Genomic DNA, 10252 nt, shown 5'->3' on the forward strand with positions numbered 1-10252 from the left:
GGTGGAGTTGATAATGGTGGTTATTTAAGATTTACTGCCGCGTACGGAAAGAAGTATTTATATCATCGTTTTATTTACGAATGTTTCTTTGGAGTGATCCCTAAGGGGTTTGTCATTGATCACATTAACGGTAACATACTTGATAACTCCATAAACAATCTTCGCATGGTCACTCAGAGCAAGAACTGCCTACTGGGTAACACAGGGCGTTGTAAAACAGTTGCAAGAAGAGCTATTAAATCTATAAACGCAATTACAGGTGAAGAAATAATATTTCAATCAATGAGCGCCGCCGGTAGGTATTTCGGTATTTGTTCACCTGTTGTACAGCGTGTCGCAGATGGGATCTACAAAACAGCATTTTCCAAGAAGCTCAAACAGAAGATTTCATTCTGTTATATCATTGACACAAACAACGATATAATATAAGACCTGTAAATGCAATCACAAAAAAAAATCCTAACAAAGAACAGTAACCGGAAGAGTACCGGGTAGAAACACAAAGTGTTTCCAGTGATAACCGCTTATCTATGTGTGTGTTTTTGTTATCGTTGAAAACTCAAAGAGTTTCTCGTGCTAGCATCGCTCAGTAAAGTATTTCTGTGGAAGTCCAAGGGACTTCTCATGCATTTAAAAATATGAAAATATATAATAATATGAATCACGAAAACATAAATACCATACTTGTTGAAATTAAAGAATTACAACAGCGGGGTTTTAATATTTTACTAGACACTGAAACAATTATGTCAGATTTTGAATCCCTGAATGAGCTATCACGGTTGGGGAAGAACAATCTCCCTGCGTGTTATAGGTTCATTAAAAATATACAGAATCACGTTTACAAATCACTTGCGTCGATAACGTCCAATCAGGTATCTGAATTTATTCCACTGTGCCATGCAGTTGAGAAGATCAGGCTTGGATTGTCATCCGAGTATGAGACTCGAAAATTAATTAACACCAGGGTGAGACTGTTAAAAGGTTATATAAAGAATCTAAGCGTGGTGAACCACGTCGACACGGAAATGCCTACGAATACTAGTATTTGTGACGCCCAAGTATAAATACCACCGCGTGTGACTCACACCAGGGAATTATATTCCGCAAATGTAAAGCACATCGGGGAATGAATTCCGGGTAAAAAAAAAGTGTATTATTTTTTTTTGCCTTGGAAATGTAAAACATTTCTCGGGGCGTTTTCAGATTTTGGAAATGTTTTACATTTTCAGGATTTGCTCGAGCGCTTCAGCATCAATACAACAATGAGAATAGTTCATAATCTGTTCTCGTTGACACCAAACTATGATCATATGATTTTGCTGTAGCTCTGTTAATTGTGACGGAGTTAACAAGAAGTCTTCGTCACCATACACGTCAACGATTATTTTAACGGGAAAATACTGTTCCGGGGGCTGTCCCGAGAAACTCCTTGAGTTTCCAAATGCGGTTTTTATTGCCTCGTGAAGAATTTGCTTATCATGAATATGAACTCGTGCGTGAATGTATTCACATCGATACATTATACACAACTGTTTTTTTTTAAATGCGTGCTAGCACGAGAAACTCTTCGATGAGAAATGCTTTGCATTTCCTGAGAAATGCTTTGAGTTTCCAACGATAACTTATGCTGGTTTTGATAGGGTATTTGCACGATAAAATGACGAAAATGGATCAGTGCAGAAAAAAAAACTATTATAAATATTATGGATCCCTTGACTTAGGACTTCACCAGTAAGTTTATACTAACAGTCTCGCCACGCAGGTCCAACAAATTCCCCTTCTGGTCGGTGAGTTTGAAATTTATCGTTGACAACCACACGGTATGACACCGCAGATAGACCGGATTGATTGGTTCTTGCACAATCAGAAAACCAGGGGGGTCTTTTGGTGTGAACGTATACAGGATAAACCCCTGTTGGGCCGTCGTTGTGTCAGCGCTAGCGCTGCCAGCGCTGTAACTGCCATCGATGACGTCACATACAAGATTGACCGCAATAACATCTGTGATATTTACGATCCCGGGTGAGATGTGTCTGCCATCGGATGCTGTACTGTTGTCGTGCTTGAGAATAACAGGTTGTGGTAGTGTTCGCGCGTACGTGGCAGAAATATCTTCGAAAGATTCCGCGACAAGATCAGAGACTGATTTTCTCAGCGTGTGCGCGTTATATCCAGGAAGTGTAAATTCTGAAATCTTCTCCACGGGAATACCAAATTGGGATGCGAACTTGGATCTTTTTTCGTTTCCGTAATCGCCCTTGAGATTCAGTAGATACTGAATTATTTTTTGATTTATAATTTCCATCGAGGATGCGAGTTTGTTTAGTTTTTCTGTGGTCGTGATAATTTTATCGCGCGAACTTGTTAAATCAGAAATATAATCTTGAAAATATACTCGCAACAGTTCTAGCTGTTGTTTATGTGCTTGTTTGATCGGATTAAAAAAATGAGCTTCTATATCTTCTGGAAGGTAAGGATGGTATTTCCCGCCTTCGAAAGCTGCCCCTATTATATCTACGGGAATTCTAGGTGATGTTGAAAACCAGGCTTCTCCTGATTGTAATTGATCTGAAAATAATAAATAATCCCCGACGAGGTCGTGTGGGTCTTGCTTATCGGTCATAAAATCCGATTTTTTAGGTTTTGGTGGACCCGGTTCGACCTCGGGTCGGGATCGTGGCCATCCTAATACGGTCCGAATTGAGCTGTTGTAAATATCCACGGCGTATCCCGGTGTTGAGATTTCAATGACCGCAGACAGCGTTGGTTCATGAGCTGTTATAGATATTTTGGCTTCCTTGCCGGTGATTCGTTTTATTTGGTGTTGTATCTCATTATTGATTTCTTCGATCTGATAACTCCCAGTTGGTAGCGTAATTGTATCCCAGTCGAATTCGTCAGAGTCGGCTTTGGTTTTCCACGAAAACACAAACGAATTATTTGGCTGCTGACCACCAAATGATGCCGCTCTGACATTAGGCCAGCTGTGATACGCACTGAGCTTTGCTAATGCGATTTCACTCACTGGAATTGGAGTTCGAAAATTAATGCTGAATTCTGGTGTCGTCGAGGACACTGAGATCATTGTGGTCCTTACCGGTGTTGTGTTTGTGACTATTTGCTGAAGCAGTTCTATTGACATTATTTATTTGTTTAGTTTTCAAATAGTCATTGTACGCATCTGACATTAGTTTGAATTCAGAATCTGATATCAACGCAGCATCGCTACTTTGCACGTCTAACGATGATGATATCAGCGATGATAATTTCTGATATGCGGTCGTGGCTGTATTTAATTTTGTCGTGTAATCGTGTAATTTTGTGTTAGCACACGAGGATATTTTTTTTGCTATGATGCCGAAAACTCCTGCCGCGGTAGTGGTCGTACAAACAGAGATCGTGGCGGCGACTGCAATTACCGGAGTGACCGCTGATAGTATTACTCCCGCGGATGCAACAACGGCAGATACTGAATAAACCATAATGTCTAACACTGTTATGCGTCTGCGGTATTTTTTTACCTTTCGACTGGTTACTTCGATGACAGTTTTTAACTCAGATTGCCACTCACGGACTTGATTGTATCTATACGCGGATGCTTCCATTATTACTTTACCCGGTGACCAATTAAGGTGTTTCGGCGACAAATTCCAGACAATACCAGTAATTGACTATGGCTAATCCTTCCGGATTTTCGGCTTCCAGCGTAAAAGTTTCTTCGGTTCTTTTGTTTATCACCACAGACGCAACTCGGGAAAACTTGCTAGTTAAATCATGTCTGGTAGATATCTTAAATTCTACAGCAGAGAGTACTGTCAGTCTGTATATTCCAGTAACATCTGCAGTATGTGTAATAGTCTTGTTTTGTTGTGACCATGTTTCCCTTCCTGATTTTATCGTACACACAAGGTTTTTTGGGGTTACTCCGGCAGGAATTTTAATTAAATTAAATTTTTCCATTATCTGCGGAATTCCATTTACTACGTTATCTAATGTTTCCTTAATTTCGGTGAGTTTCATACTGACGGCATTAGGTTTCCCGAAGAACTCATCTACGGTGTTAAGAACGTTTCTGCGAAGTCTTCCAAACTGGGTCACATGAACATCATACTCAGCTCGTAACGTGGATAATTTGGTATCTATGACGCTGTCGGCTGTGTCCACATACTGTTTGTTTGCTGCATCGTCGTTCGAGGCTGGATCTCTGAGTACGGTTATTTTGTTTCCATTCATGCTGAGTTCTCCTGTCATCGTGTCACCGTCTTTTTTCACGCACTTGTCAACACCTTTATCAATACTGTCTTTGATGCTTGCGATTGATATATTCGAGTCCTTGATCCGGCCGCCATCACTAAATGCAACGAAGTTATCCTTGGTAGCTCCAAGAACTCTGCGAATTATATCATTCCACTTAATGTTGCTCGTTCTTAGTTTTCCTTGCCTGTCTTGGAAAATAGCAACTTCATCTGGGTCAACTCCAGCTATATTCAAAAGATTATCGACTTCATCTCGGGTCGCATATTTTGAGAGATCAGCATCTGTGCTTGGTTTACCTCTTCGTGTGAAAGGTCTTCCGTAAATATCCACCATTATTCTTATTGCTGTTTTTCAAATGCGAGCATGAAAATGCTAAGCATTTCTCGATGCGGTATATTCATACACTACTTTATGAGGAGGAGTTGCTGGATTTCTTGAGATTGCATCAAGAACATTTAAAACCTCGTTTCCGCAAATGGGCGGATCAATTAATGTTTGTGTTGGTAGCGTCGACTGCCACACTGGAACATTAGAAAATCTGCTGTTGAGAGTGCGAGGCACTCCGCGGACATACCTGAGAAACTCAGTTGGCGGTGCTAAACCGTACGAATCAAAATAGATAATTCCACGTGGATCGATCGCGTAAGCAACCCAGTGAGTTCCAGGACCGTCTTTGTTGTCGAGATTGATAATGCCAGTTTCTGGATTATTCGGCCGCGTCGGTAATTGATCTCGCATAAATACTCCTCTGAAATGTTTTACACGCAATTTTTTAACAGCATCGAGTAAATCAAAATTAGAAGCTGGAAGCTTCAACATCGGGGACACTTTGTGTTTCAGCGTTAGAATTTTTTTGGATACCATGATGCGGGAGTTCCTGGTAGTCTTAGACCGCGTCCCTTTTTTTTCTTGTATCCTTTTCCCGTTGCCTTTTTTAGTGCCATTCCAGCTGCGGTTCCAACTGCACCGAGTGCTGCGGCTTTTGCTACGGCTGGTGCTGCCGCGGCAATCAACGCCGGTATTGCTGCGAGAAGAGGAAATATTCCACCGGTTTTAGTCATGTCCTTGATAGCTGCAGCAGAGAAATTAAGTCGGACACCGGTTTTTGCTGTTAGTGCCTTATTAAAATGTTTAATCTGAGTATTAGTCAACGACAGCTTGTCTGGACCACCAACAAGTTGATCTCGTTTTAGTGTTATTGATGTCCCGCACGTGCTTGCGTTCTTTGATTGCAATTTCTTTGTCTGACCGGAAGTCAAGGTGACATTAACGTGACTGTATGACATTATATTTCAGAAACTAATCTAATTGTTACATGTTTTCTACTGGAGCGTCAATAACTCTCATTCGTCCGCCAACACCTTCAAGCAGCATTGCTTTATCGGAGAGTATAACCGCAACAGCTCTGAAACCAGCAGGAATACCATTAGGCAGATCACCAGCGGGAAACTCACCCACGTTAGCCCTGAAGTGTATATCAACGACAGATTGTTTGGTTAGATCCAAATGTTCCAGCGAAAAGTAATAAATCGGATACAGCGTTGTAAAATCCAGTTGTGATATCTGCAACCCGGTATCAATATTTTGGTCACGTCCCATAAATGTCATCAGACGATGATACGCACGTGCGACCTGATTGTTTGTATAATCTATCAGTATGTCCTCGGATGGTTCTTGATGCCCGTTTATTCGCAGCGAAACCTCAGAGACATTAAGTTTGTCAAATATGATATGGCTCCGCAATTGTGAACCCGGTCTCGCATTAGCCTGAAGTGCAACGAAAATATGTCGCGGTGCTGATATTCCCTGTTGTGATGATATATGCCACGTAAACTGCCCGAGACCGGCACCTTGAATGGAGTCTGTTGATGTTGTTAACCACGATATCAGTGATTTACCGCCTGTGTCCATGAAAGAGAGTAACCGTTGCTCTTCAGTGATCGATGGGGACATCACTGGCATCCACAACGCAAGCTTGAATAATATTACTTTACCGGCAGCAACACCATCTTCGTGCCAGATAGCGTCAACGTCATCACTTTTTCGGTTAAGTACAACTGTATGATTGACTCCAAAAATAACCTTTCTGACATGTCTGCAAAATCCAAAGATGTGAGACAGTGGAATTGCGCATGAAAATCTCCTACGGTCACCTGACAACATCGCCTTGCGCGTTGCAAAACCTAAATTGTACTCTGGACTAGGCCTTAATATTGAAAATGCAGCACCTGGTCTGGCCGCAAATCCAGCCGGTTGCGGGTCTGCAGCAGTGCCTTGTGCTGTTTGTACTTGAATAGCAGATCTGTGTTCAGGATGATCAGAATTATCCTTAGCGAACATCATAGTCGGACCAGCTGATCTAGTGTAATCATCTGAGTATCTCGCTAATCCCAGGATTGTTGTAGCAACGTCAACATTATCCTGAATTATTTCAATTTCTCTTCCGTCAATGCTGTATGAAGCACTTTTGAACAGCGCCATGATACCGTTGTTAACAAAACCAACTCGAACATTAGCTCCGTATGCTGTATTAGCGACAACATCTGTTACAAGTTCACCCGTGACTTCAAGAAATGCTTCAGCGGGCAGGAAATATCTACTTGTATCCTGGACTCGTAATTCAATTCGTCCGCGTTGATTAGGTACTGTTGCCTCATAAGAATAATACTGATAATCGCGCACGGACTCATCTTTTAGTGTTGGTGCATCCATGTCGAACGCTGGATCAGATATAGGTTTAAACATTTTATATAAAATTATTGTCTTCTAAAACGAAATCCGCTTCCTGATATCAAGCTTGTATTTATTTGTTCGGGTGTTTGGGTTACAAGCTCTGCAAGTTTTTGATTGGCAGCCTGATTTATTACTTTACTGACGTCCGCGGGCATAAGTTCAGTACTGGCCAGTTTCACCGGTGGTGGTTTTTTTGATCTACGAGTTAACCGTAACAGTCTATCCTTGATTGACGCGAATGCCTTCCCGGCGAGATCACCAACAGATCCAAGGGCTTTATCCTTGACAACATCAATAGCTTTCATCGACAATTGTTTTGCAATCGGTAACACCTTAGGGGCTATTCTTGAAAACAAACCAGTAACTGTATCACCGAGACCATCTCCGTAGGTTGCTCTGTAGACTGGTAATCGCGAGTTCACTACGCGGACTGGTAACACGCTAGCGTGTCTAGGTTGAGAATTGTGCACGATCATTTTATTTAATTATTGTTTCTCTAACTAAATTTGCTAGTCGCTGTAGTAACCATCCGCGAGTTCATCAATGAGTCCCCGGTAGATGCCGATATCCATGATGCCACGCTGAAATAGTCTCTGACAGATATTTGCGGCTTCATTTATAATTTCCGGAGAGTTGTTTCCGGCACGTCTTCCTCCGATGAGAACTTCCAACCGTGATACGTCATTGACGATGCTATCAGGACAGATATTATGACCGTGACCGGTGTATCCACTTCCGAATTTCTCTAGTTGTTTTTCTATTTCATTAATTTCATTAATTACAATTTCTCTATCTTTCTTTGCTTGTGCTAAATTAGATTTAACATCTTTTTTTCTCTTATCCCCCTTTTTTAATTCTTTTATTTTCTCATTCAATTCCATTTCTTTATCAATTAATTTGTTTTGTCGCTCTTCTAGTTCTTCCCGTGTCGTTGACGTATAGGGTTGCGGAGAAGTAAGAGGAGATTGAAAATCCTCTTCTTCTTCTTGGGGCGTTAAAAATTCGGCAACTGGATCGGTTGCAGGTTCTTCCACTTTATAACCAATCGCCGGTCGAGGGCTAAATTTTGGAGTTTTTCTCGGTGTAAATTTTTTCTTCCTCCGGTCTAATTTAATCTCTTTAACTTTAGCATCATGAGCTATGGCTCCCCTCATATAGGTCTTATAAATTTCACTTTTTGTGTCCAATCGCTCCATATTTCTATTTATTTTATATAAGCCATCAAGAAATTTTTGTTTAGTCACCTCCTGTTCGGGATCTTTTAAGGCTGTTTCCTTTTCATGATAATAAGCAGCAGCTCTTTTTCCAAATGCTTCCACTTCTTCGGGAGTATTAATTGGTATCGCTTTTATCCCAGCAACAACACTATCAAGAAGATCAGTCTTCCAATTAAATCCCCTAACAGCCTTAGTTTGTTCTTTCTTAAGTCCTTCTATGGCCTGAAGCAAACTTAGTTGTGGCTTATCAGCATCGGCAGGATCAGGTTTTCCTACAATTGCAGTTGCAACTGCCTTAGTAGATGCAGTCACGGGTTTAAACAATTCCTCCGCGGATTCTACAAAAACTTCCTTTGCTTGCTGTCTTGCTTGTAATTTTTGTCTAACACTATCACGGACAGGAAGAAAATTCTTGATTGCTTTGAGTCGTTCTCGAGCTAGTCTGGTAGTAAATGATTCTCCAATATTTGCCATTATTTATTTGTCAATGATTTAATTCCGCTAACGTGAGAAACTCGAAGAGTTTTTGGAAATGTTTCCTTGGAATTTTCAATTTCGCAGCCCCGGGCGGGCGACAACAAGTTGGGGGGGGGGTCGCGTTTTTTTGTCTCGTTGCTGTTGTAGAATCCCCCCCCCCCTTTCTGAAGGCTTATTTTAGCATTTGGAAGTCTCGTTTTGTTGTAGGATTAGCTTTTTTTTTAAGGCTTATTTTATCATTTGGTGGTCTCTAGACCTTTGTAGGATTCGCCCCCTCTGCTGCTGTTCTGATCATGATCTCATACATGGATAAGATACGTTTTTCATTTAATTAGGTTGTAGTTGTTGAAATTTTCTAGAAATAGATTAGATTCTTTTTAAGTCCCTAATGATACACCCCAATATTGATGTGATATGTATATATGTTAATCTATTGTGATTTGTTCAAATTTTTAAACAAACGTAGGCTAGATTCTTTAAAAATTTGTTGATATTCACCAATATAGGTGTGACAACTCTATATTGTAATTTCAATATGATTTCTGATATATATATATATATATATATATATATATATATATATATATATATATATATATATATATATATAACCTTAAATTATACTAATTTAGTTAATATCAATTCTATGTAGGCATATTAGATGCTAGATATACTTTGATGCTGCTGTTGTTCTGGTTGCTGTTGTTTGAGCTTAACGCCCTTTTTCAGCAAATGGTAGGCTTTATATGGCGGCCAGTATAACTTTTTGGAGGAAGAACCTGAGAAAACATCCATCAACCCACGCGAAGCTACCGGCAAGCTTTCTCCAAACTTTACATTTGCCGAGCCCGAGATTCAAACCCCCGCCGTCAGTCCTGAAATGGCAGTGATGGGGCGCTTAAGACCACTCGAGCATCCCGGGGCTCCGATTTTATCTATACATGCTTCTGTACAGCGAAATATTCTGTGGAGTGGGAATGGATAATATTCATTACTATTTTCGTAAGTTGAGTGATTGACTGGTATAACTTCAGGTCATATGTGTTAATGTGCTTTGACACTTCGTCGAGAGTCGGAGTGTGGTGAGTTGAAAATAGTTCATACTTACCTATGTTTTGATGAGGTAGATAATTAGTAAAATAAAGCGTCATTTAGAGTTGACGGTAGACAGGTTTACCTTGTGTGATCTTGATTGCTCTCTCATAACTATCAGGCAATAGCATATTAACGCACACCATGGCCTCCAGAATGATGATGTAAGCAGTTTAGTTTGTCGTGTCTTTGTTAGGAATAAGTCTGTTCAGGAAAACAATAATTTTTTCTCCGCTCTGGGAGCAAGTGTAATCCCTTAATATTTTCAACAGTATCTTTAAAGCTACAATATAAATATTGAATTGCGCTTGGGTCATGTATTTTGCGAGTTATTATCTCCTATGGAGTTTTGATATATGTATCATAACAAGTAGTCATTACAGACACATCTTAACATTCGTGTAAACGTAATTGACATGTTGATGCAAAATCTCTAGGATTCTCTCATGCATATAATGGAAGAGGACTGCATA

The sequence above is a fragment of the Sinohyriopsis cumingii genome, chromosome 18 (genome assembly GCF_028554795.1).
Source record: "Sinohyriopsis cumingii isolate HCF-2022 chromosome 18, ASM2855479v2, whole genome shotgun sequence".
Taxonomy (NCBI): domain Eukaryota; kingdom Metazoa; phylum Mollusca; class Bivalvia; order Unionida; family Unionidae; genus Sinohyriopsis; species Sinohyriopsis cumingii.